Source organism: Drosophila yakuba, unplaced genomic scaffold (assembly GCF_016746365.2).
Source record: "Drosophila yakuba strain Tai18E2 unplaced genomic scaffold, Prin_Dyak_Tai18E2_2.1 Segkk8_quiver_pilon_scaf, whole genome shotgun sequence".
NCBI lineage: Eukaryota > Metazoa > Arthropoda > Insecta > Diptera > Drosophilidae > Drosophila > Drosophila yakuba.
Window position 1 is genome coordinate 177,103 of NW_025048828.1, and position 26,886 is coordinate 203,988.

General features: G+C 40.1%; 1 pseudogene; it reads right to left on the reverse strand.

Moving 5' to 3' along the window:
* Positions 1-4,791: 4,791 nt before the first annotated feature.
* The window catches only part of LOC120322353, a 127,201-nt pseudogene continuing 105,106 nt past the window's right edge, over positions 4,792-26,886 (reverse strand).

A 26,886-nucleotide genomic window follows, 5' to 3' on the forward strand; every position in this document is an offset into this window, starting at 1 on the left:
ACATTAAAACCTGTTACCACTGTGAGTAATCTTACTCGAACCAATTACCAAAAGATAGGATTTGTTAGCTAAATGCGTGCAAATATGTTTTATCGGCGTTACTAGTTGAAAATTAGCCGGAAAAACTAAGCATATTTATTGTCGTGCGAAAGGCTGGAGGACACACTGCGGTGAGCTAGAATTAAGTCAGTTCCAATTATTATATCCATGAATTCTTACAGAATAAATCGAGCGTACGACCCTAGTTAGGTTATCCCTTTCTATTGGGATCCATGGTGGAGTAGTCGTTTAAGGCAACTCCATTCGCGCGACGACAGTCCGAGGGAGTTGCCAGCCACTAGCAGACGCAGTGGATCATCAGCCAGCGGTCACAAGGCGTAAGGAACGTCAAGTATCGCAGTCCGGAGCCAGCGGTAACTAGGCGTCGGGGACGCCATTTAGAGCGCGCACAAGCGCCGCCATATTGAAGCCGGAGAAGATGCAGCATTCTGCCGTTACAGCTGCGAGCTTCGCGACGGAGATGAACCAGTCCCTCACGTTGGATTCCATGTAGGGAGGATCGCAGCATTGGAAAAGAAGCAAGTCACGACTACGCCGCGACTACGCCGTATGGAACCCAGGGAGCACAAAAGCTTCCGGACTTGCATGTATTTGGAGGGCAGGCCGAGAAATGGCCCATCTTCACCTGCGCGTTCGTGGAGACGACCCGAGCGTACAATTGCACGGATCTGGAGAACAACCAGAGGTTGATGAAGCCGCTGAAGGACGCGAGACGGTGAAGGCGCTACTAATTCATCCAGGAAATGACGAAAAGGGCCTCAGCATTATAAGTCTTTGCCTGCTGTGCACTTCCACTTTAGAGGGGGAGCAGTCGGAGTCTGCGGTGAAATCAAGGAGATGTTCCACAAAGTACTGATCCGTCCCGAGGACGGAGAGATGGCGACAACAAGAGAGATCCAGATGACTACTTGATGGACGTAATGACCTTTAAAGCAGCATGCTCGTCGAGCGCTGCACATTACGTCAAGACTGTGAATGCCCTGAAGTTTCGGGATTCGGATCCGAGAGCAGTCAAGGCCATCACCGACTACTACTATGTCGATGATTATGTGGATAGTTTCGTGGCCAGCTGTTTGTCGGCAACCGAGTGGCGGAGATTCTGGATTCGTCAAAGGCTTCCCAATGGAGAAGGGTGCCTACAGCCGACAATACGGCGGATGATGCGACGCGGTCTCAGAGAGGAGTCGACCTCAGCCAGGATTCAAGGTGGCTAAGAGGACCTGCGTTTTTAAGGTAGCCAGCAGCGAGCCTGAGAAAGGAACTGAACGCGTTTCAGATGTCCCGGATGAAGGACAGATGCCCAGTGAGTTTGCGTTAGTTGCGGCAAACGATTTCGTACTCCCGTTTCAGAAATTCTTATGCTTTAATCGCCTGGTGAGGACCACAGCCTGGGTCTTACGGTTTGCGCGCCGGTGCCGCAAACAGATAAGCGATCTCGAGGAATACGGCCTTACTGCAGCAGAATGTGAGACCGCGGAGAACCTGTTGGTCAGACAGGCACAACCGGAGTCGTTACCCGACGAGATAAGGTCGGCAGGGGCTTAAAAGGACGTCGCTAGCTCGAGCGACATTCGAGGGTTGGTGCCCTACCTGGACCAGAACGGGATTCTGCGAGCTTACGGCAGCAGAACTGATGCTGCACTGTGCATACAGTGCGATGAGGCCCGTCATACTGTCACACAGGCACAGTCTCACAAAGCATATTGTGCGACATTTCCACGCCAGGATGAAGCATCAAAATGTTGATGCTACAACTGCCGAGATCCGGACGAGATTCTGGGTCACGAAGATGAGGCTTTTGATGCGGAGAGCCATCTCATCGTGCAACGTCTGCAAGTTGCAGCGAGCGCGGCCGATGCGCCAATAATGGGACCCCATCCGGAGGACAGATTGTATGCGTTTGGATGGCCATTCAAACATACCGGATTAGACTACTTTGGGCCACTGTTGGTGGCTGTGTCCCGCCTTGTTCACGTGATGGACGACAAAGGCAATTCATCTGGAGCTGGCCATGACTTGTCGACGGATTCCTGCATAATTGCGATCAGGAACTACGTCTGCCATAGAGGGCCAGTACATAGACTGCACAGCGACAACGGTTCTTGCCGTTCGTTGACAGGAAAGCCAGACGTAGTGGTGACGTTTTCGAGATGGAAAAGATTCAGGTGAGTTTAATTGACCACTAAACCCGTCGGAGAGCGGATGGTGCTGTGCGTCAAAAGAATACTGCGTCATACCCTGAAGGAAGTTGCGCCATGGGACCATGTATTGGAGAGTCTCCTAATTGAGGCAGAGAACATTGTGAAATTTCATCCGCTTACCCATTTGCCTGTGGATGCGGACCAGGACCTACTCAAGGGAGTGGCCAGTCTGCCTGGATTGGACGCGGAGCCGCCCAAGCAGGGTTATACGAAAAAGCAGTGGACGATTACTCGCCTCCTCTGTATCCAATTATCTGTATTTTGTTAAGTAAACTTATATTGTGAACCAGTTTAAATGTGATAGGATTTGTTAGGCAAATGTGTGTGGGCTCGCTGTCTTGCCTTTCTAGTTAGAAATAAGGAAAACTTAGCATTTTCATGTTCGTGCGAAAGTCTGGAGGACAAACTGCGGTGAGCTAGCGTTAAGTTAGTTCCAATTGCTATAACCATGAATTCTTACAGAATAAAACGAGCATACTACCACAAGTTAGTTTATCCCTTTTTTATGTGATGGAGTAGCCGTTTAACGCAACTCTGTTCGCGCGACGATAGTAGTATGTACTGTAGTATGTACCGCAGTAAAACGCGGTACGCTTCAGCCGCTATCTGATTCTGCAATTACTTGGCCACCGCACTTGTTTTGGATGTTATTGATGTTACTTTGTTTTAGCTGGCATTTAAAAAAGAAGAATAGGATCACTATTTAATTACTAATATTGTAGTTATTTGATTTAATTTGCTGGTTATAATCGTCACGGCACTGCTTATATATGCTAAGCACGAAAGTCGGTAGTCTCGCTTTGGACACGAAATCTACATCTCTCAAGACTGTCTTCTTCACTCGCGACTGTCTTATCATTTAGTGGGCTGAGGTCTTTTATACCGGACTAGAGCCTTTTCTTTGCCAACTCACGTAATTGGATCCATGTGTTCCCACCTAGGAGTATATTTCACAATTTTTTATATTTTAAGAATCAATGCCCTACTGCTAAATTTTGCCAATAGGTGCAGTATAATTTCATTCGTTTATTGTTGAACTGCATTTTTTTTTGTTGCATTCAGTCTCACTTAAAGAGGTATTTATACATAAAAAGAAGTCGAAACATAATCATTCGCTCTGGCCAATTCAATGCGACCGGCTTTTTTTTTGAAACTCGTGGCGGTTATCGCGGCGTAGTTGAAAATATTCAACACTTTGATGAGGAAGGGGCCCCTTCTTGATTATGTATTGAAAATTTTTTGGTGGCGGGCGCAATTTACTACATTTTTCAGTTAAGTTTTGACCAAAATGCGGATAATTTCCGTTATTTCAAGGTTTGATGATTAAGAAACTAAATTAAGTATTCAGTTCAGAACTTGGAGCGATAGCGATCAACAATAAAATATAACTGGTTGTGTGACAAAGTGATTGTAAATAGCGAAAAAAGAGAAAATTATAAAACAGCAGAGCAGATTATTTAACGATGTCCCCTGAAGACATACTTACTTCCAAGAAAAATGCTGTACCATGCCCTACAAGGTTCTTTAATGCAATGGGCATGAGCCAAATGGCTTCTACAAATTAAAAGGGATTGGTCAACAAAATAATTAATAAACAAGAGAGAACCGTATAGTCGAGTTCCCCGACTATCTGATATCCGTTACTCAGCTAGTGGTAGCACGAAAGAGAAATTTCAACGTGGCAAATAGACTTTTGGCAAATCGAAAAGAATTTACAAGACCAAAAAAAATGTAACAAAAAATCAAAACATTATTCAAAAGTGTGAGCGTGGCAACTTTGGGCAACTTTTTTGCCGTTAGCCTGGCGTCTGGAGTCTGCATGCGCCTAATCTCAATGCGGAAAGACGAACATGGCCAGATCGACTCGGCTATAGATCCTAAATAAGAATAAATTTACTTTATATGGTCGGAAACGCTTCCTTCTGCCTGTTACATAATTTTGAACGAAGTTAGTAATCTACGAGTAACGGGTATACAATCTTATAATGACCGTAATCGTCAATAGAGTGCATAATTGTTCTTGAAGTTTTTGAGAAACCGAAGAACATACCCACACTCAGATGGACACAGATAGCTCCTGTAAGCTTGCTTCGTAAGCGAAAGCGCTTCCATCTACATGTAAGTTACAAGTAGCTAATTAACAAATGTGTTAAGTAAGAAATAACAGTTTTGCTGTTCGTGGACATGGAAATACAACAATCTGTAATCTAAACATAAACTTATTGTTGCCAAGATGTAGACATGATATACGAACATGCCTAGATCAACTTGTACTTGTTCAACTTGTACATTTTTAAACAAATCCATAACACTATAAATAACGGGTATATTGGATGCCAAATATATTAATATGTCGGAGAAGGGAATGTTATTTTGAAATGGCGCCCTATCGATTTGAGTCGATTGTGAGATCTTGGTAACACTGAGATCGAGTGTGGCCCTGCTGACCCAGCTCACACGCGGCGGCAGAAATTGAAAAAGGGGAAACTACAGGGACTCGCTACAGAAACAATAACTAAAGAAATTACTATACTCCGTCAAATTTGCAAATTACTTTAATAAAATAACATAAATTTAAAAATGATTTTTTTCAATAGTCTTCTATTTTCTTCGAGACACAGTATTTACTTAGCCATCGTTTAGTAAAACTTTAAATTTCAGTACAAATTTAGCTACCAACCAATATTGGTTGCTTCAGAATATGATTTGCTGTTCGACGAATAGAATTGGGAGAACCACAGCCTAAACTTCTTTATCGATGTATCTTCCTTAGCTAAGATAGGATTCCGATGAAGTACTTTATGATTCCATATGTTAATATCACGTTCGAACTAATGGTAGAAAAATCTTTATTATATTGATGTGGTATAATATTTATACAGTTTACTTACCATGACACTTTCTCCATAAACAAAAATTTTCATAAGTGGTGCACTCCAACGAGGACCATAGAACTGATGAACAACTTTTTGCAACAAAGGCTCGATTGGTGTAATATATTGAAAAACTTTAATCTTTCCAAATGTATTTGAATTAACTTCAAGACACACACAAGACGGTCCAATCTTACAAAAAAAGATTATTTAAAACACTGAAATTTAAACACATAAATGCATATGGCTTACCTGTTTGCCAGAAATTTCCATACGAAAACAGCAAAACTTTCCAAACAGTTGCAATGAATGACTTAGGTTAACTTCCGCTAAGTATTTTAATTTTCCAACAAATGGAGACCACCTTGAGGGAAAACAAGAAAAACGCTGTAGTCGAGTTCCCCGTCTATCAGATACCCGTTATTTAGGTAGGTAGTGGTATCGCGAAGAACTTTAAACATTTTCTGGAGTATCGGTTGTTGATAATATATCAATATATCGATATTTTTCTGAAAATGTTATATTTATTTATTTTTTTTTTTTAAATGCTTTGCTTTTATTTATTGAATCTTCTCATTTACGAGACTAACAATAAGTGTATCAAATCTTATACTATAACCTAACTAGGAGTCATGTAGACTGAGACAGTGGCCCTGACAAGTTATGGCTGGGTTGGAAGGTCTGTACGTTGCAGGCGGGTTCGGCTGGAGACCCGAGTCAAGACCCTTGCTAGAGGATTTGGGTGGACAGAGTTTTTCATTGTAGGACGCTTTTTGCTTGTCTATTTCATCTTTTACTGCGAGAATGCCGAGGTCCCTGTGGATGTTTTGGTTACGAATATACCATGGTGCCCCAGTGATAGTTCGCAGGATCTTTGATTGCGCTTGCTGTATAATGTCTATGTTGGTTCTGCTCGCGTTCCCCCACAGCTGGGAGCCATACGTCCAGATTGGCTTAAGAGTGGAGTTGTAGAGCAGGACTTGTAGTCCAGACACAAGGCGATCGTGAGTTTATAATCCAGTGGAGGCTGCTGGCTTTCAGTTTTAGATGCAGTTTCTTGATTTGATATGTCTACGCCATGTTAGACGTCTGTCGAGGTGGATGCCCAGATACGTTACTTCATTAACTTGGGGATCTGCGTGCTATTCATACAGAGCGGAGGGCAAGTTTGTCTGTTAAGGGTAAACGTTATGTGTTTACACTTTTGTTCGTTTATTTTAATACGCCAGTCAGATAGCCACTTCTCGACTACCACGAGGTGGTTGGCGAGTTGTTGCACGGACTGGGCATCTGGAGCGGCTAAGGATCGCAGTGTCGTCGGCGGGTGGATGTTGTTAGTCGGTCACTCGTAGGAATATCTGCTGTGTAAAGGACGAATAAAGTTGGCCCAAGTGCGCTACCTTGGGGACCCCAGCTTCGATAGTGTAGCTGTCGGAAATTGTTGTGTTACATCTTACTGCGAAGGCTCTATTGTAGAGGTAGGATTCAAGGAGTTTATGAGTGTACCCGGGCAAGTGTGTTTTAATTTTATGCATGAGACCTTTGAGCCAGACGCGGTCGAATGCTTGAGATACGTCGAGAAATATCGCGCTGCAATATTCCCTATGTTCGAAGGCTGTGCGAATTTCTGATGTTATTCTGTTTACTTGCTCTATAGTTCCGTGTTTTTCTCTGAAGCCAAATTGATGGGCTGGGATAATGTTGTGGGCTCCCATATATGGTATTATGCGCTTTAGAAGGCATTTTTCGAATAATTTGGACAGGCATGATAATAAACTTATTGGTCTGTAAGATGACGGAATCGTGTGATCTTTTCCGGGCTTCGGTATCATTATAATAATTGATTTTTTCCATTTCCTTGGATAGTAGTCGAGACTTATGATTCCATTGAAGAGTTTACAGATTAGCTTAATAGCACAGTACGGAAGTTCCATTATCATTTTTGTATTTATTAGGTCACCGCCTGGAGCCTTTTTTGTTTTAGCTCCCTGATGACTTTTGTATTCTCGTTCGGCTGAAATGTAGTTGGCGTGGATTCAGTTTCGAGGTGGATTTGCGGAGGAACATAATCATTTGCTGCGGGGTTCGGCTGAAGACACCTCTGAGATGTAAGGCAAATGATTCGGCTCTATCTTTGTCGCTGCGGGCCCAGCACCCTGAAGAATTCCTTATAGGGGTGACGATTTGAATTGTAGAGCTTAGATTTGGGTGAGCCCTCCACAATGGATGCTTTGTACTAGTTGGCGAGAGTTTTCCAATATATTTAAGTTGTTCATTTTCAGCTTCTTGCTTCAGGGCCCGGTTTAGATTGCGGGTGGCTTCAGTAAGTCTTTGCTTTGAGCGTGGCGATCTGCTGGTTGCCAAGATTTTCGCAGACGCCTCTTTTCCAGAACCAGCTGTTCAATTTGCCGGTTGGTCTTGAACTTCTTAAATTCCCCATCCTTCCGGTTAGGGATTGAGATCCTGGCTGCTGTGACGAGTACCTCGGTGGAGCAGTCGATGTCCGCTTCGATATTTAGTTGGGGAGTTAGCTCAATGTGGGAACTCACATACTTTCTGTATTTCATCCAGTTAGTGTTGTGCGACGTCAGCCTGTGGGGTGGTCCGCAATTTCTGGGCTTTGAAGAAGGCTTATCAACAAAGTGGCGAGATCGGGTCAGATTTGCGTGGGATGTTTTTGTCACCGGGAAATCAATTAGATCTGGGAAATTTTGGGTCTGCAGGCCAATATGTGGGGCTACCAGGAGAAACGTAGTCCAGTTTATTGCTCACCTTTATAAGTGCATTATACAGTTGCCTTCCCTTGGGAGTCACGAGGCGTCATCCCCAGTGCGTGTGACTGGCGTTGTAGTCTCCTGCGGCTATGAAGCGATCCCCCAGAGTGTTGTAGAAGTCCATGAATTGACCATTAGAGATATTAAATCGAGGTGGGCAGTAGACAGCGGCAATGCAAAGGTTGCCGTTTCCTGAGATCACTTTTATGGACGTGGCTTGCAGGTAATTTGTTGCAAACCTTTGATGAAAGTGGTGTTTGATGCGTTCTCTGATTAAGATGCCCGTTCCGCCGTGGGCCTTGCCATCCGGATGATCTGTGCGGTAAAAGGTATAACCTCTTATATAGAAGTTATATCTCCCTGTGAGGTGCGTTTCAACCAGCAGCATGGCGTCGATGTGATTTACGTTTAGGAATTGAGTTATTTCAAGTTTATGCCGTGAAATGCCGTTGGCATTCCACATGGATATACGTAGGTTAGTCATATTATTTGGACTGTTGTGCTACAAGCAACTGAATTACCATGTTCTGGTTCTGTACAAGGGTTTGCATGGTTGTTTTCATGAATGACATAAGTTCCATCATACTTTGTGGGATTGTGAACATCATAGATTCCAATTTGCTTTTCTGAGTGAGGCTGGATTGAGGTGGATTTTCCATCTGTTCTTAGTGCTTTGGCGTAGGAGATTTTCTTGGTTGTATTTAGCTGCCCAAATGATGATGTGGCTGCCTTGGCGAAATGTTGTTGGGCGTAGCTGTCGCTCGTCGCATGCGACTCTTTAGCTCCTTGTAGACCGCACAGCCTCTGTAGTTTGCCGTATGGTTTCCTCCACAGTTGCCACATTTTTTCATTTGGGGGTCTTCTTTGTTTGCGGGGCAGTTTACGGAGTTGTGGAAGTCTCCGCAGACCGAAGTGTGCAGTATGTCTTGGTGTGTCCATACTCTTGGCAGTTTGTGCATTGAACAGGGCCGTTGCGTTTGTGGGTTTTTCCACGGTGATTCTTCGATGCAGTAAGAGCTGCAACTTGTAGATCGGGTGCACTTCGTTTTTCTTTAAGGCTTTGCTATCTGGTTCGAGCTCGACCTTGAAAAGTGGTTGCGGTTTTTTGTTTCTGTTAACAATATTGCTAACATTTTTGGCACAGAAGCCCCTGGCCTTAAGGGCTTCTTAAATTTAGAGGGGGTGACGTCAGGTTCTATACCTTTTAGCACAACTTGCAGTCCCTTGCTGCTTGATAGGTGTAAAAGTTCTTTTTTGTGTCTTCCAGGTACTTAGACACAGCTCGGAAGTGTTCTTCAGACTTCGTTTGAACCTTTGTTTCGTGAATGTTCCCTTTAACAAGCGGAACAACATGGAAATTCTCGTCCCCGACCAGCGCAACAATTTTGTTGACCAGGGCGCTTGAACTTTTTTCCCTTACGTAAATAGGGGGGGGCTTAGGTTTCCTTTGGTCTCCTGCCCAACTCTGGTTGGTTGTTGTCCGACCTCTGCTAAGATGGAGAATCGGTTTTCATTGGAGCTCCTCGTTTGATCGGTGCTTTTGTTGGTTCGATTGATCTTTGGTTTATTGCCAACCGTGTTGGGTGGACTAAGCTTGCGCTTAATCTGGATGTAGCGCGTCCGTACCGGTCTGTATAGCCGGGACCGCTTGTTGCTTATCGAGGCTAACTGTTTTTGTTGCCATTTTATTTTGTTGTGCGGCCGTTGGGACCGAACTCGCAGTATTGGTAGTTGGTTTAATTATTGGTGGTGAGTTTGCTGCAGAAATTTTAGCACTGCTTGTTGTTGGAGCTTCATTCAGCGAAGCCGGCGGTGATGGGTTTGGCATTGGTAAGTCCATGATGCGGGAGTTGGGGTGAGCAGAGAGGGTTAGCAAGAGCTGGCTCTCTTGCTGTCGACGGTCAGTAGAGTCGAGTTGCTCTTTGTCGACTTCTGATGTTGATCTATATCTCTAGTTGAGAAATAGGAGTAGCAAGCATTTCTTGGGTTGACGGAGCTTCTACGCTGATCGCTGCTCATTTTTTCGAGCTTGTTGTGCGTGGCACTTATTTGTTTAAATTAAATTAAATCAAATTTTGAATTTAATTTTGAAATTACGCGCCCAACGTTCGCACCTCAGCACTGGTCTTACAGTTGATGTGGCAACGCCACTCGCCTATGATCGCCCTCCGAGATAAGTTGCAGCGCTGTCAGCTGTTTTATCAGCTGCAAAAATTGCAAACTTATATATTTTGCTAACCACCTGCAACACGCGGTCATTCAGCACGCCTAGGTTACGCGCAGAACTATGGCACAAGTCCACCGTTTGTTTTTGCAGATTTGCCGCTAACACTGTTCAGCACAACCACGTTAACACAAGATTTTCGCGCAGCGCTATCGAAAGACGTCCGCTTCCACGAATGTGAAGACGTGTATATATTATATCGTGATATTTTTTTGCCTAAATATCGGTATTGCGATATTTTTTTTGATACATTATTGATATTTTCCATTCGCTCACTCTGATTGCGACGCGATACCAAGTACACGAGCACGTGATAAAATGAATATCAAATTACACAGAAATAAAAAACAAAACTGCAATATGCAAACTGAGCGAAAGAATTATAAAAACCAGTGGTAACACTTCAACCATGTCCTCGCATTTTAAAAATAAACATTACGATGTTTTCGTAAAATGTGCGAAAAAGAAGTTACATATGTATGTACATATTTGTATGTGTGCGTATTTCTGATTTCAGAAAGTTCAAAATTTCACTGAAAATTTTTATTATCTGTATTATTATCCTTATTATTATTATTATGATCTGTATTAGAAATCCATGAATTTAAGATATGATATATTAAGTTTAAATGAAAATATGAAATGAAATATGAAAATGAAGTTAATAAGAAACTTTTTTTTTATTGTGGGGAAAAAAATTTTATTTAAAAAAAAATTAAATATATTTATATTTTTTTATGATATTTTAAATATTATTATCATTTTGTTTTGTTAAAAAAATATAATCGATACGATGCTTTTTTAAAATCACGACATCCCTAGTAGAAGGTAGGGAAAAACAATATCTGATACCCGACCCGATACTCAGTTAGTGGAAGTGCGAAGAAGAAATTTTTACACTAACAGTTTAACATCATTAACATTCAATGTTACTGAACTGCAAGTGCAAATTGATAAACATTTAAAAGACAAATAATAAAATTCAAAAATCTCAAAACCTTTTTATACCAACTACTCGTAGTATAAGGGCTTACTAGATTCTTTGAAAAGTATGCAACAGGCAGAAGAAGCGTTTCCGACCGTATAAAGTATATATATTCTTGATCACGATCAATGGAGTCGATGTTATTTATTTTATCGATGATAAAAATTGGCAAGGCGTCTTAGTGTTGGGTGTCTTGTGTGCATTAAAGTGGGCGTGGAATCTTTCTGAAACAAACTCGCGCAGCGTTGGCGTCACAAGTCTGTATGTCTAGTCTCAACTTTCTAGTTTTTATACATAGCTCTTATGATCCTGAATAAGAATATAAATATATTGTTTATAGGGAAGACAACCAATATGGTACCCTTAGTGTTATAGTTAACAGGAACGCAAGAATAGGTTTTATTCGGGGATGCAGCCTGCCTAAGCAAATACTTGGCTTCAAAATATAAACCTATAGTCATAAGCTTACAAAAGAAGTTTAGCTGAATAGATAACGCGACAGAACCTTAAGGAAATGTTATGGCGTGACCACATCAACCCGTTTAGCATTTTCTGAAATTGGACAAGGTGGGCGGGAGTTAGGCAGAAATCTCATATGCAAAAGATCTTAATTCATTGATGGCTAAAATGGATGCACCAAGGACTCTGCAGAAAGGGTGCATCGGACGCATTTATTGATGACGCTTCCAACGAACTTACGGTCTCCAATCGGCCAGAACCTTTGCCGTAATGTGGAAAGCAACGTCTGTGATCGTGCATGGAAATATTTCTCATGATAATAAAGGATGAGGGCTTTGGTGATGATCGTTTGGTAAAAGTATCGGATGCCTTTTAAGGTATTCCAAGTTTGCGTTCTAATTAATCCCAAACCATACAGGGTCCGTATATACATATGTATACCCGTTAGTCGTACAGTAAAAAGGTATGAAAAATATGTAACATACAGAAGGAAGCGAATCCGACCATATTAAGTATATATATCTTGATCAGAATCTATAACCAATTCGATCTGGACATGTCCGTCAGTACGTTTTAATGCCTAGCGTATGTCGGCTTTGTTCGTGAAGAATTTCCCAATTATTTATGGTGGAAGTACCGTTTCATATAATGTACAAAGTTTACTTCCTGTAAAAAAGACGAATGCCGTTGGCATTCCACATGGATATACGTAGGTTAGTCATTTATTATTTGGACTGTTGTGCTACAAGCAACTGAATTACCATGTTCTGGTTCTGTACAAGGGTTTGCATGGTTGTTTTCTTTGTCATGAATGACATAAGTTCCATCATACTTTGTTGGATTGTGAACATCATAGATTCCAATTTGCTTTTCTGAGTGAGGCTGGATTGAGGTGGATTTTCCATGCCTGTTCTTAGTGCTTTGGCGTAGGAGATTTTCTTGGTTGTATTTAGCTGCCCAAATGATGATGTGGCTGCCTTGGCGAAATGTTGTTGTGCGTAGCTGTCGCTCGTCGCATGCGACTCTTTAGCTCCTTGTAGACCGCACAGCCTCTGTAGTTTGCCGTATGGTTTCCTCCACAGTTGCCACATTTTTTCATTTGGGGTCTTCTTTGTTTGCGGGGCAGTTTACGGAGTTGTGGAAGTCTCCGCAGACCGCCGAAGTGTGCAGTATGTCTTGGTGTGTCCATACTCTTGGCAGTTTGTGCATTGAACAGGGCCGTTGCGTTTGTGGGTTTTTCCACGGTGATTCTTCGATGCAGTAAGAGCTGCAACTTGTAGATCGGGTGCACTTCGTTTTTCTTTAAGGCTTTGCTATCTGGTTCGAGCTCGACCTTGAAAAGTGGTTGCGGTTTTTTGTTTCTGTTAACAATATTGCTAACATTTTGGCACAGAAGCCCCTGGCCTTAAGGGCTTCTTAAATTTTAGAGGGGTGACGTCAGGTTCTATACCTTTTAGCACAACTTGCAGTCCCTTGCTGCTTGATAGGTGTAAAAGTTCTTTTTGTGTCTTCCAGGTACTTAGACACAGCTCGGAAGTGTTCTTCAGACTTCGTTTGAACCTTTGTTTCGTGAATGTTCCCTTTAACAAGCGGAACAACATGGAAATTCTCGTCCCCGACCAGCGCAACAATTTTGTTGACCAGGGCGCTTGAACTTTTTTCCCTTACGTAAATAGGGGGGGCTTAGGTTTCCTTTGGGTCTCCTGCCCCAACTCTGGTTGGTTGTTGTCGACCTCTGCTAAGATGGAGAATCGGTTTTCATTGGAGCTCCTCGTTTGATCGGTGCTTTTGTTGGTTCGATTGATCTTTGGTTTATTGCCAACCGTGTTGGGTGGACTAAGCTTGCGCTTAATCTGGATGTAGCGGTCCGTACCGGTCTGTATAGCCGGGACCGCTTGTTGCTTATCGAGGCTAACTGTTTTTGTTGCCATTTTATTTTGTTGTGCGGCCGTTGGGACCGAACTCGCAGTATTGGTAGTTGGTTTAATTATTGGTGGTGAGTTTGCTGCAGAAATTTTAGCACTGCTTGTTGTTGGAGCTTCATTCAGCGAAGCCGGCGGTGATGGGGTTTGGCATTGGTAAGTCCATGATGCGGGAGTTGGGGTGAGCAGAGAGGGTTAGCAAGAGCTGGCTCTCTTGCTGTCGACGGTCAGTAGAGTCGAGTTGCTCTTTGTCGACTTCTGATGTTGATCTATATCTCTAGTTGAGAAATAGGAGTAGCAAGCATTTCTTGGGTTGACGGAGCTTCTACGCTGATCGCTGCTCATTTTTTCGAGCTTGTTGTGCGTGGCACTTATTTGTTTAAATTAAATTAAATCAAATTTTGAATTTAATTTTGAAATTACGCGCCCAACGTTCGCACCTCAGCACTGGTCTTACAGTTGATGTGGCAACGCCACTCGCCTATGATCGCCCTCCGAGATAAGTTGGCAGCGCTGTCAGCTGTTTTATCAGCTGCAAAAATTGCAAACTTATATATTTTGCTAACCACCTGCAACACGCGGTCATTCAGCACGCCTAGGTTACGCGCAGAACTATGGCACAAGTCCACCGTTTGTTTTTGCAGATTTGCCGCTAACACTGTTCAGCACAACCACGTTAACACAAGATTTTCGCGCAGCGCTATCGAAAGACGTCCGCTTCCACGAATGTGAAGACGTTATATTTATATCGTGATATTTTTTTTGCCTAAATATCGGTATTGCGATATTTTTTTGATACATTATTGATATTTTCCATTCGCTCACTCTGATTGCGACGCGATACCAAGTACACGAGCACGTGATAAAATGAATATCAAATTACACAGAAATAAAAAACAAAACTGCAATATGCAAACTGAGCGAAAGAATTATAAAAACCAGTGGTAACACTTCAACCATGTCCTCGCATTTTAAAAATAAACATTACGATGTTTTCGTAAAATGTGCGAAAAAGAAGTTACATATGTATGTACATATTTGTATGTGTGCGTATGTTCTGATTTCAGAAAGTTCAAAATTTCACTGAAAATTTATTATTATCTGTATTATTATCCTTATTATTATTATTATGATCTGTATTAGAAATCCATGAATTTAAGTTATGATATATTAAGTTTAAATGAAAATATGAAATGAAATATGAAAATGAAGTTAATAAGAAACTTTTTTTTTTATTGTGGGGGAAAAAAATTTTATTTAAAAAAAAATTAAATATATTTATATTTTTTATGATATTTTAAATATTATTATCATTTTGTTTTGTTAAAAAAATATAATCGATACGATGCTTTTTTAAAATCACGACATCCCTAGTAGAAGGTAGGGAAAAAACAATATCTGATACCCGACCCGATACTCAGTTAGTGGAAGTGCGAAGAAGAAATTTTTACACTAACAGTTTAACATCATTAACATTCAATGTTACTGAACTGCAAGTGCAAATTGATAAACATTTAAAAGACAAATAATAAAATTCAAAAATCTCAAAACCTTTTTATACCAACTACTCGTAGTATAAGGGCTTACTAGATTCTTTGAAAAGTATGCAACAGGCAGAAGAAGCGTTTCCGACCGTATAAAGTATATATATTCTTGATCACGATCAATGGAGTCGATGTTATTTATTTTATCGATGATAAAAATTGGCAAGGCGTCTTAGTGTTGGGTGTCTTGTGTGCATTAAAGTGGGCGTGGAATCTTTCTGAAACAAACTCGCGCAGCGTTGGCGTCACAAGTCTGTATGTCTAGTCTCAACTTTCTAGTTTTTATACATAGCTCTTATGATCCTGAATAAGAATATAAATATATTGTTTATAGGGAAGACAACCAATATGGTACCCTTAGTGTTATAGTTAACAGGAACGCAAGAATAGGTTTTATTCGGGATGCAGCCTGCCTAAGCAAATACTTGGCTTCAAATATAAACCTATAGTCATAAGCTTACAAAAGAAGTTTAGCTGAATAGATAACGCGACAGAACCTTAAGGAAATTTATGGCGTGACCACATCAACCCGTTTAGCATTTTCTGAAATTGGACAAGGTGGGCGGGAGTTAGGCAGAAATCTCATATGCAAAAGATCTTAATTCATTGATGGCTAAAATGGATGCACCAAGGACTCTGCAGAAAGGGTGCATCGGACGCATTTATTGATGACGCTTCCAACGAACTTACGGTCTCCAATCGGCCAGAACCTTTGCCGTAATGTGGAAAGCAACGTCTGTGATCGTGCATGGAAATATTTCTCATGATAATAAAGGATGAGGGCTTTGGTGATGATCGTTTGGTAAAAGTATCGGATGCCTTTTAAGGTATTCCAAGTTTGCGTTCTAATTAATCCCAAACCATACAGGGTCCGTATATACATATGTATACCCGTTAGTCGTACAGTAAAAAGGTATGAAAAATATGTAACATACAGAAGGAAGCGAATCCGACCATATTAAGTATATATATTCTTGATCAGAATCTATAACCAATTCGATCTGGACATGTCCGTCAGTACGTTTTAATGCCTAGCGTATGTCGGCTTTGTTCGTGAAGAATTTCCCAATTATTTATGGTGGAAGTACCGTTTCATATAATGTACAAAGTTTACTTCCTGTAAAAAAGACGAATGCCGTTGGCATTCCACATGGATATACGTAGGTTAGTCATTTATTATTTGGACTGTTGTGCTACAAGCAACTGAATTACCATGTTCTGGTTCTGTACAAGGGTTTGCATGGTTGTTTTCATGAATGACATAAGTTCCATCATACTTTGTTGGATTGTGAACATCATAGATTCCAATTTGCTTTGTGAGGCTGGATTGAGGTGGATTTTCCATGCCTGTTCTTAGTGCTTTGGCGTAGGAGATTTTCTTGGTTGTATTAGCTGCCCAAATGATGATGGCTGCCTTGGCGAAATGTTGTTGGTGCGTAGCTGTCGCTCGTCGCATGCGACTTTAGCTCCTTGTAGACCGCACAGCCTCTGTAGTTTGCCGTATGGTTTCCTCCACAGTTGCCACATTTTTTCATTTGGGGGTCTTCTTTGTTTGCGGGGCAGTTTACGGAGTTGTGGAAGTCTCCGCAGACCGTCCGAAGTGTGCAGTATGTCTTGGTGTGTCCATACTCTTGGCAGTTTGTGCATTGAACAGGGCCGTTGCGTTTGTGGGGTTTTTCCACGGTGATTCTTCGATGCAGTAAGAGCTGCACTTGTAGATCGGGTGCACTTCGTTTTTCTTTAAGGCTTTGCTATCTGGTTCGAGCTCGACCTTGAAAAGTGGTTGCGGTTTTTTGTTTCTGTTAACAATATTGCTAACATTTTTGGCACAGAAGCCCCTGGCCTTAAGGGCTTCTTAAATTTAGAGGGGTGACGTCAGGTTCTATACCTTTTAGCACAACTTGCAGTCCCTTGCTGCTTGATAGGTGTAAAAGTTCTTTTTTGTGTCTTCCAGGTACTTAGACACAGCTCGGAAGTGTTCTTCAGACTTCGTTTGAACCTTTGTTTCGTGAATGTTCCCTTTAACAAGCGGAACAACATGGAAATTCTCGTCCCCGACCAGCGCAACAATTTTGTTGACCAGGGCGCTTGAACTTTTTTCCCTTACGTAAATAGGGGGGGGCTTAGGTTTCCTTTGGGTCTCCTGCCCCAACTCTGGTTGGTTGTTGTCGACCTCTGCTAAGATGGAGAATCGGTTTTCATTGGAGCTCCTCGTTTGATCGGTGCTTTTGTTGGTTCGATTGATCTTTGGTTTATTGCCAACCGTGTTGGGTGGACTAAGCTTGCGCTTAATCTGGATGTAGCGGTCCGTACCGGTCTGTATAGCCGGGACCGCTTGTTGCTTATCGAGGCTAACTGTTTTTGTTGCCATTTTATTTTGTTGTGCGGCCGTTGGGACCGAACTCGCAGTATTGGTAGTTGGTTTAATTATTGGTGGTGAGTTTGCTGCAGAAATTTTAGCACTGCTTGTTGTTGGAGCTTCATTCAGCGAAGCCGGCGGTGATGGGGTTTGGCATTGGTAAGTCCATGATGCGGGAGTTGGGGTGAGCAGAGAGGGTAGCAAGAGCTGGCTCTCTTGCTGTCGACGGTCAGTAGAGTCGAGTTGCTCTTTGTCGACTTCTGATGTTGATCTATATCTCTAGTTGAGAAATAGGAGTAGCAAGCATTTCTTGGGTTGACGGAGCTTCTACGCTGATCGCTGCTCATTTTTTCGAGCTTGTTGTGCGTGGCACTTATTTGTTTAAATTAAATTAAATCAAATTTTGAATTTAATTTTGAAATTACGCGCCCAACGTTCGCACCTCAGCACTGGTCTTACAGTTGATGTGGCAACGCCACTCGCCTATGATCGCCCTCCGAGATAAGTTGGCAGCGCTGTCAGCTGTTTTATCAGCTGCAAAATTGCAAACTTATATATTTTGCTAACCACCTGCAACACGCGGTCATTCAGCACGCCTAGGTTACGCGCAGAACTATGGCACAAGTCCACCGTTTGTTTTTGCAGATTTGCCGCTAACACTGTTCAGCACAACCACGTTAACACAAGATTTTCGCGCAGCGCTATCGAAAGACGTCCGCTTCCACGAATGTGAAGACGTTATATTTATATCGTGATATTTTTTTTGCCTAAATATCGGTATTGCGATATTTTTTTTGATACATTATTGATATTTTCCATTCGCTCACTCTGATTGCGACGCGATACCAAGTACACGAGCACGTGATAAAATGAATATCAAATTACACAGAAATAAAAAACAAAACTGCAATATGCAAACTGAGCGAAAGAATTATAAAAACCAGTGGTAACACTTCAACCATGTCCTCGCATTTTAAAAATAAACATTACGATGTTTTCGTAAAATGTGCGAAAAAGAAGTTACATATGTATGTACATATTTGTATGTGTGCGTATGTTCTGATTTCAGAAAGTTCAAAATTTCACTGAAAATTTATTATTATCTGTATTATTATCCTTATTATTATTATTATGATCTGTATTAGAAATCCATGAATTTAAGTTATGATATATTAAGTTTAAATGAAAATATGAAATGAAATATGAAAATGAAGTTAATAAGAAACTTTTTTTTTTATTGTGGGGGAAAAAAATTTTATTTAAAAAAAAATTAAATATATTTATATTTTTTTATGATATTTTAAATATTATTATCATTTTGTTTTGTTAAAAAAATATAATCGATACGATGCTTTTTTAAAATCACGACATCCCTAGTAGAAGGTAGGGAAAAAACAATATCTGATACCCGACCCGATACTCAGTTAGTGGAAGTGCGAAGAAGAAATTTTTACACTAACAGTTTAACATCATTAACATTCAATGTTACTGAACTGCAAGTGCAAATTGATAAACATTTAAAAGACAAATAATAAAATTCAAAAATCTCAAAACCTTTTTATACCAACTACTCGTAGTATAAGGGCTTACTAGATTCTTTGAAAAGTATGCAACAGGCAGAAGGAAGCGTTTCCGACCGTATAAAGTATATATATTCTTGATCACGATCAATGGAGTCGATGTTATTTATTTTATCGATGATAAAAATTGGCAAGGCGTCTTAGTGTTGGGTGTCTTGTGTGCATTAAAGTGGGCGTGGAATCTTTCTGAAACAAACTCGCGCAGCGTTGGCGTCACAAGTCTGTATGTCTAGTCTCAACTTTCTAGTTTTTATACATAGCTCTTATGATCCTGAATAAGAATATAAATATATTGTTTATAGGGAAGACAACCAATATGGTACCCTTAGTGTTATAGTTAACAGGAACGCAAGAATAGGTTTTATTCGGGGATGCAGCCTGCCTAAGCAAATACTTGGCTTCAAAATATAAACCTATAGTCATAAGCTTACAAAAGAAGTTTAGCTGAATAGATAACGCGACAGAACCTTAAGGAAATGTTATGGCGTGACCACATCAACCCGTTTAGCATTTTCTGAAATTGGACAAGGTGGGCGGGAGTTAGGCAGAAATCTCATATGCAAAAGATCTTAATTCATTGATGGCTAAAATGGATGCACCAAGGACTCTGCAGAAAGGGTGCATCGGACGCATTTATTGATGACGCTTCCAACGAACTTACGGTCTCCAATCGGCCAGAACCTTTGCCGTAATGTGGAAAGCAACGTCTGTGATCGTGCATGGAAATATTTCTCATGATAATAAAGGATGAGGGCTTTGGTGATGATCGTTTGGTAAAAGTATCGGATGCCTTTTAAGGTATTCCAAGTTTGCGTTCTAATTAATCCCAAACCATACAGGGTCCGTATATACATATGTATACCCGTTAGTCGTACAGTAAAAAGGTATGAAAAATATGTAACATACAGAAGGAAGCGAATCCGACCATATTAAGTATATATATTCTTGATCAGAATCTATAACCAATTCGATCTGGACATGTCCGTCAGTACGTTTTAATGCCTAGCGTATGTCGGCTTTGTTCGTGAAGAATTTCCCAATTATTTATGGTGGAAGTACCGTTTCATATAATGTACAAAGTTTACTTCCTGTAAAAAAGACGATTAAGCCAATCAGAGATCCAGTTTCAGACCCTTACTACTGTTTCGATAACTATTTACAAAATCTTAGGAGATTTGTCCGAAAAGTGGAGTTGAAGGGATGTACGCTTAGGAATAAAAGGCCAGATAGATTGTTATGTACAAGAACACATTCATTGTGATATTTTTCATTTTTTTATTAGTTTTGTAATTTTCTATTTATTTGCCAAAGAACTTTTTTCCACGCCCACTCTACCGCCTACAAACCGTCTTCTCAATGTTACAAAAAGTAATATGTGAATATGTGAATTGCGCTGCGTCTGTTTTTGGAGTCTGCATGCTGGATCTCTTTCTAGGTTATATAGTTCCTGAGATCTCGACTTTCATACAGACAGAAGGACATGGCCAGATTGACCAGATCTCGATCTAGTATACTCTACGAGTAACGGGTATAATTAATTGAAAATACGTATTGCACAGGTAAAAGGTTAAGGGGCTTAAATGCTTCAAGCATTTTTGGTGACCAGATTATTAATTTTTATTATATATTTTGTCCCCGTCAATGTAATTAAAGAATATTCTTATTATGTAACGTAATGAAATGCTTGAAAACTTTGTGACCCAACAGAATGATATTTTAAAATGCTGTTGATTGTCCACGAAAATAGTTCAGGACACAAATATATGTATTTGATATCCATGAAAATTAATTATGTGCGTAGATTAAAACATTATTTAATTCATTACCTCGCTCTCCAATGATGAGATCCGAAACCAAATGAACTTATTTTTTAACCCATCTGTCATTAATAAAGCTATTTTTATGAATAGCATTAAAGTGCGCAATATCAGCGCCATTTTCCGGTATTTCTTGAATATGGCAATTAATGTAAAACTCATTGTGACCATGATAGATAAATTTATTGTCAACCTCTCCCATAGGTGAAGGCAGATCCCAAGGTAATTCTGTTGGTTCAGCATGATACCAAATAAAAATAAATCCGTCCACTTCCTGCGAAATCCATTTTTTTACCCTTGATCCTTTAGGAACTATAAAGTAAAATATAAAAAAAAATAAAATAAATACGAATAAAGGACAGTAAGTTAACAACTAAAATGAGCACTGGATATATTTGATTCAGCAATTATGTAGTGCTTGATATATTTATACCCGTTACTCGTAGAGTAAAAGGGTATACTAGATTCGTTGAAAAGTATGTAACAGGCAGAAGGAAGCGTTTCCGACCATATAAAGTATATATATTCTTGATCAGGATCAATAGCCGAGTCGATCTGGCCATGTCCGTCTGTCTTTATGAACGTCGAGATCTCAGGAACTACTAAAGCTAGAAAGTTGAGATTAAGGGACATAGAAGCAGCGCAAGTTTGTCGATTCATGTTGCCACGCCCACTCTAACGCCCTCAAACCGCCCTAAACTGCCACGCCCACACTTTTGAAAAATGTTTTGAAATTTTTTCATTAGTCTTGTAATTTTCTATCTATTTACCAAAAAACTTTTTGCCACGCCCACTCAACCACAAACCGCCCAAAACTGCCACGCCCACACTTTTGAAAAATGTTTTGAAATTTTTCATTTTTATTTCTTGTAATTTTCTATCGATTTACCAAAAAACTTTTTGCCACGCCCACTCTAACGCCCTCAAACCGCCCAATGCTGATATGCCCACACTTTTGAAAAATGGTTTGATATTTTTTCATTTTTATATTGGTCTTGTAAATTTCTATCGATTTGCCAAGAAACGTTCTGCCACGCCCACTATAACGCCTACAAACCGCCAAAAACTGTGTTTAAGACTCTCCTTTTCCCTTCCACTAAGCTGAGTAACGGGTATCAGATAGTCGGGAACTCGACTATAGCGTTCTATCTTGTTTTGTACTTTAACTCTGTCTAATATCCGAAAGCTTTGAGTATAAAAGAAAAATGACTTTGTCTACTATTGGTAAAATTACTGAGCCACCATTATCATCCTAAGAAACTTTGTTACAATCAAGTTGGAGTTGAACTGCAAGATTTCAGCCGCTAACGGCGCTGAAACACACCGCAACAGGACGACAAAGAGTAAAGGAATAGGGCAGTGAGGTAAAAGCGCAACCTGTTACGCCACTCTGAACCTATACCTATACTTAATATGTATACCTAGTAAAATTAGGCTTTTCAACCCTATGAAGTATATATATTCTTAATCAGATCAGTATACATAGGTCGATATGGCTATCCGTCCGTCCGTATCAAGCTAAAAAGTTTAGATTGTGAATGCAGGAATGCAAAGATTAAGAGACGTATCGCAAGTTTGGCTTCTGACACCAAAAAGTGGTCAAAAGACTTCACGCCGGCACTTTTGTTAAAAGTTTTGGCAAACAGTTTTTGGCAAATCTTTAGAAATTTACAAGACAAATAAAAAATTTAAATATATCAAAATATTTTTCAAAAGTATGGGAGTGGCAGTTGTTGGCGGTTTGTGGGCGTTGCAACATGAATCAACAAACTTGCGCTGCGTCTATGTTTGGAGTCCGGATGCTGAATCTCAACTTTCTTTATAAATCCTGAAATATCGACTTTCATACAGACGGACAGACAGACATGGCCTGATCGACTGGGCTATTGATCCTGCTATCGAATATATATACTTTATATGGTCAGAAACGCTTCCTTCTGCCTGAGACGTATCGCAAGTTTGTCTTCTGACACCAAAAAGTGGTCAAAGACTTCACGCCGGCACATTTGTTAAATGTTTGGGCGTGGCAAACAGTTTTTGACAAATCTTTAGAAATTTACAAGACAAATAAAAAAATTTAAATATATCAAAATATTTTTCAAAAGTATGGAGTGGCAGTTGTTGGCGGTTTGTGGGCGTTGCAACATGAATCAACAAACTTGCGCTGCGTCTATGTTTGGAGTCCGGATGCTGAATCTCAACTTTCTTTATAAATCCTGAGATATCGACGTTCATACAGACGGACAGACAGACATGGCCTGATCGACTGGGCTATTGATCCTGCTCACGAATATATATACTTTATATGGTCAGAAACGCTTCCTTCTGCCTGTTACTTTTTAACGAATATTTTAAATATAAAAGAATACACATTTACTCTACGAGTAACGGGTATAATTTTTAATATTAGAGCGGGGTTTATTTTGCTAAGCTTATTTAAGTTAGATGGTTAGAGTCAGTTAAGTTAGAGTCAAATAATCTTGGCTTATATCGGTGACAGCGACGCGATTCTAAAATTGACTTTGATCAGAAGAATTTCGATTGGCCGAAACTATGAATACGTTTTTAGCATGTTGTCCAGTGGGTTTGAAGACCAAGCCCTTTGTCTGAAATTGTGAAAATTGTTTATATCTTCAGTTTACGGCAAAGGCGTATGGAAAGTTTTCAATTGGGGTAATGGGTATTGTTTGGGAACGAGACACCGCGCGAACAAGTCACCCTTTATCTTTGTTTACATTTACATTTGCATTTTCTGCAGCTGCAGCGGAGCTTATCAGCGGAATCAATGTAATTGTGCCCAGTACTTTTTCAACCTGTAACTACGTCTTATGTTAGTTCAATCGTATGGCGTGAGTACAGCCAAAGCTTAAGTCAGTCACATTTTGATCTACAAGAAATCGTACGCATCGGTATCGAACTAATTAATATTAAGTGTCGGAAATTAACCAATAAATCAAACTAAACAGTAACACTGGCGGTTTATTTATGAACAGGTATCTTGGCCTATTCAATTCATGTTGACTGGATTTCGTATCCCGGGCATTGGCGTATACGTCACTTAGAAAATGTATATATTTTACAATTAAAAGTTAACAACAATTTTTTAAATTATTTTAAATGAACTCATGCGTTTCGATGTTCTACCGTCTAGCTATAAGTAACCTCCTTGGTTCAATAAGGATTTGACACACTTAAGAAATAAAAAGTTAAGAGTGTTTAACAAATGGAAAAATACCGGTAATCAGTCTGTATTTTCTTAATAATAATTCTCAGTCCAGTTCGCACAGGATCTGAAGCAGATTTATAATTTCGTTTCTACCTCACTATTTTAGGATATAGGGCGTTTGAATTGGTAAAAAAGGAGCGATTTCGACACACCTACTCTAAAACAAAACGCCCAAGACAGCTACGACCACGGTTTTGAACAATGCACTGTGGTCCAGAACTCGATTTTATTGGCAGAAAGTCTAAAAATTAGGATGAAATGTATATTTTTTTTGCTAAATCAAAACTAGTTTGCAAACAAAACAAGAGAGAACGCTATAGTCGAGTTCCCCGACTATCTGATACCCGTTACTCAGCTAGTGGAAAAGAGAAGGAGAGTCTTGAACGCAGTTTTTGGCGGTTTGTAGGCGTTATAGTGGGCGTGGCAGGAAGTTTTTTGGCAAATCGATAAAAATTTACAAGACCAATATAAAAATGACAAAATATCAAAACATTTTTCAAAAGTGTGGGCGTAGCAGCTTTGGGGGTTTGAGGGCGTTAGAGTGGGCGTGGCGAAAAGTTTTTTTGCAAATTGATAGAAATTTATAAGACCAATACAAAAATGAAAAAATTTCAAAACATTTTTCAAAAGTGTGGGCGTGGCAGTTTTGGCGGTTTGTGGGCGTTAGAGTGGGCGTGGCAACATGAATCGACAAATTTGCGCTGCTTCTATGTCCCTGGAGTCTGTATGCTTAATCTCAATCTAGCTTTAGTAGTTCTTGAGATCTCGACGTTCATACGGACAGACGGACAGACGGACGGACAGACGGACATGGCCAGATCGACTCGGCTATTGATCCTGATCAAGAATATATATACTTTATATGGTCGGAAACGCTTCCTTCTACCTGTTACATACTTTTCAAAGAATCTAGTATACCCTTTTACTCTACGAGTAACGGGTATAATTAGGAGTCCGTGCAACCACGCCCTCTCTTGCCTCCCATATTAACTACTGGTATTATTGTTTTTTAAATATAATAAATGTGTATACGTGTACATAATCTTGCTCCAGCATTTTGGTAAGATAAGTTTCGGCGTCCCATTTGCTGTGGTGTTTTGGAGTTTTCAAAATCACTAGGAAGAATTGTTATCTTAGACGCCATCCACTTAGCATGTTTGGAAGTAAATCGGTCTAGTTGTCTGTTACACTCGGGCAGTTTTTTTTTAATGAATAATTCAAAATTGACTATTTTTTTGTCAATCTCTTCTGTCTTTTTCGATTCCAGATTATTGTTGTTGATTGCGGAATAAACGTAATCTGAAACATAACTTATTTGCCGATTGTTACGCCTCCAAATGTCCAGGAGGTCGCTATATCTGAACTCGAACTTGCCTATCAAATCAAGTTCTTAGAAAACGAGCAAAAATGGGCAAAAGATATACTTTACCGTCAAAGACAATAGTTAAAGGTACAAACTGACGTTTTTAACTTTTGTCAGAAAACGAACTATACTCCACGTAAGAATTTTTTATTTAAAAAACACTCATAAATTTGATGTTAAGCAACAAAAAAACAGTACAACTACACATGTATTGACTACATATTAAAGTTAAGAACTACATACTTTGTCTTTTATTTTCCATATTTTACTATAATTAATGGATGGGTTTTACAATCGTATCACGTGCAAAAGTAAGCAAATTTGCGAAACGCCTTCTCGCAATCAGCTGTTCAACACTGCACTTTTAAAAGCTCATAAAAGGCTTTAGTGAAGGTTTCGGCCCATATTGTTTTTGTTTTTTATTTATATTAATTGATAAATCATACTGATACGATATACTGAAATAAAAATTTGGACTTAATGACAAAAAAAAACTAATTTTGGACCATAGTGTTAAATTTTTTCTTTGATTTAATCATTTGCTTTATCATTATATTACTTTCTATTTAAATTTCGACATATATTCTTACCACTCCCATTAAATGAGTATCGGGTACCTAATAGACAAGGAAATCGTCTACAGAGTATTTCGATTCCCGTCCCGAAATAAACACTTATCATTATTGTTGGGACTACTAAATATTCTAAGCGATATGAATAATTAGTAGTCCTGACTTCAACCGAAAGCCCTTATTGTGTGTTACATCACTGAAGAAGCGGGTCATTACATTGGCGACGAGTGAAAGAATTGGTAAATAATAATAATAACTAGAAAAAAATTTGGTACATTTTCTAATCAGAAAAAAAAGAAGTGAAGAAAAAAAACGCGGAATTGAAAGTCACGCGCGACGTGACTTGGGCCGTGTGTGTGTTTGAAACTTTAAAAAAAAAGAACCGCCTTAAATGTGTCAGCCGGCATATACATGGAAATAAAAAAGAAAAGGAGAGATGGAATAAACGGAGTGAATGCAAATCTGCATGTTGCCAACCGAATGAAATTCATAAGGTTGCCAGGAACGTGCCGTCGGGAAAAGGCATATACATGGAAATAATAAAGAAAAGGAGACATTAATTAAACGGAGTGAATGCAAATCTGCATGTTGCCAACAGAAACCAACTTTGAGCACAAAGTGCAATCAGTTTTGCATGAAAAAATTATTTCCCTTCTCGTTCCACCCTCTGTGCCCTCGGCTCCGCAACCTGCCCAGACCTCACTGTCTAGCTAGGCATGAATGAGTACTGCTCCCCAAGCCAAACAAGCCTCCCGAGAGCCCATCTTCATACCGACTGATATGCCTTATTGACCATATGGCATGGCTTTCGAAAGCAGTATCAGCCTCAGACTGCACAAAGCCATGTCCGCTGCAGGGGAGCAAATGCAGTTGGGCTTTAGAAAGGCGAGATCGACCGTGGATGGTATAGCAAAGGTTAAGGAGATC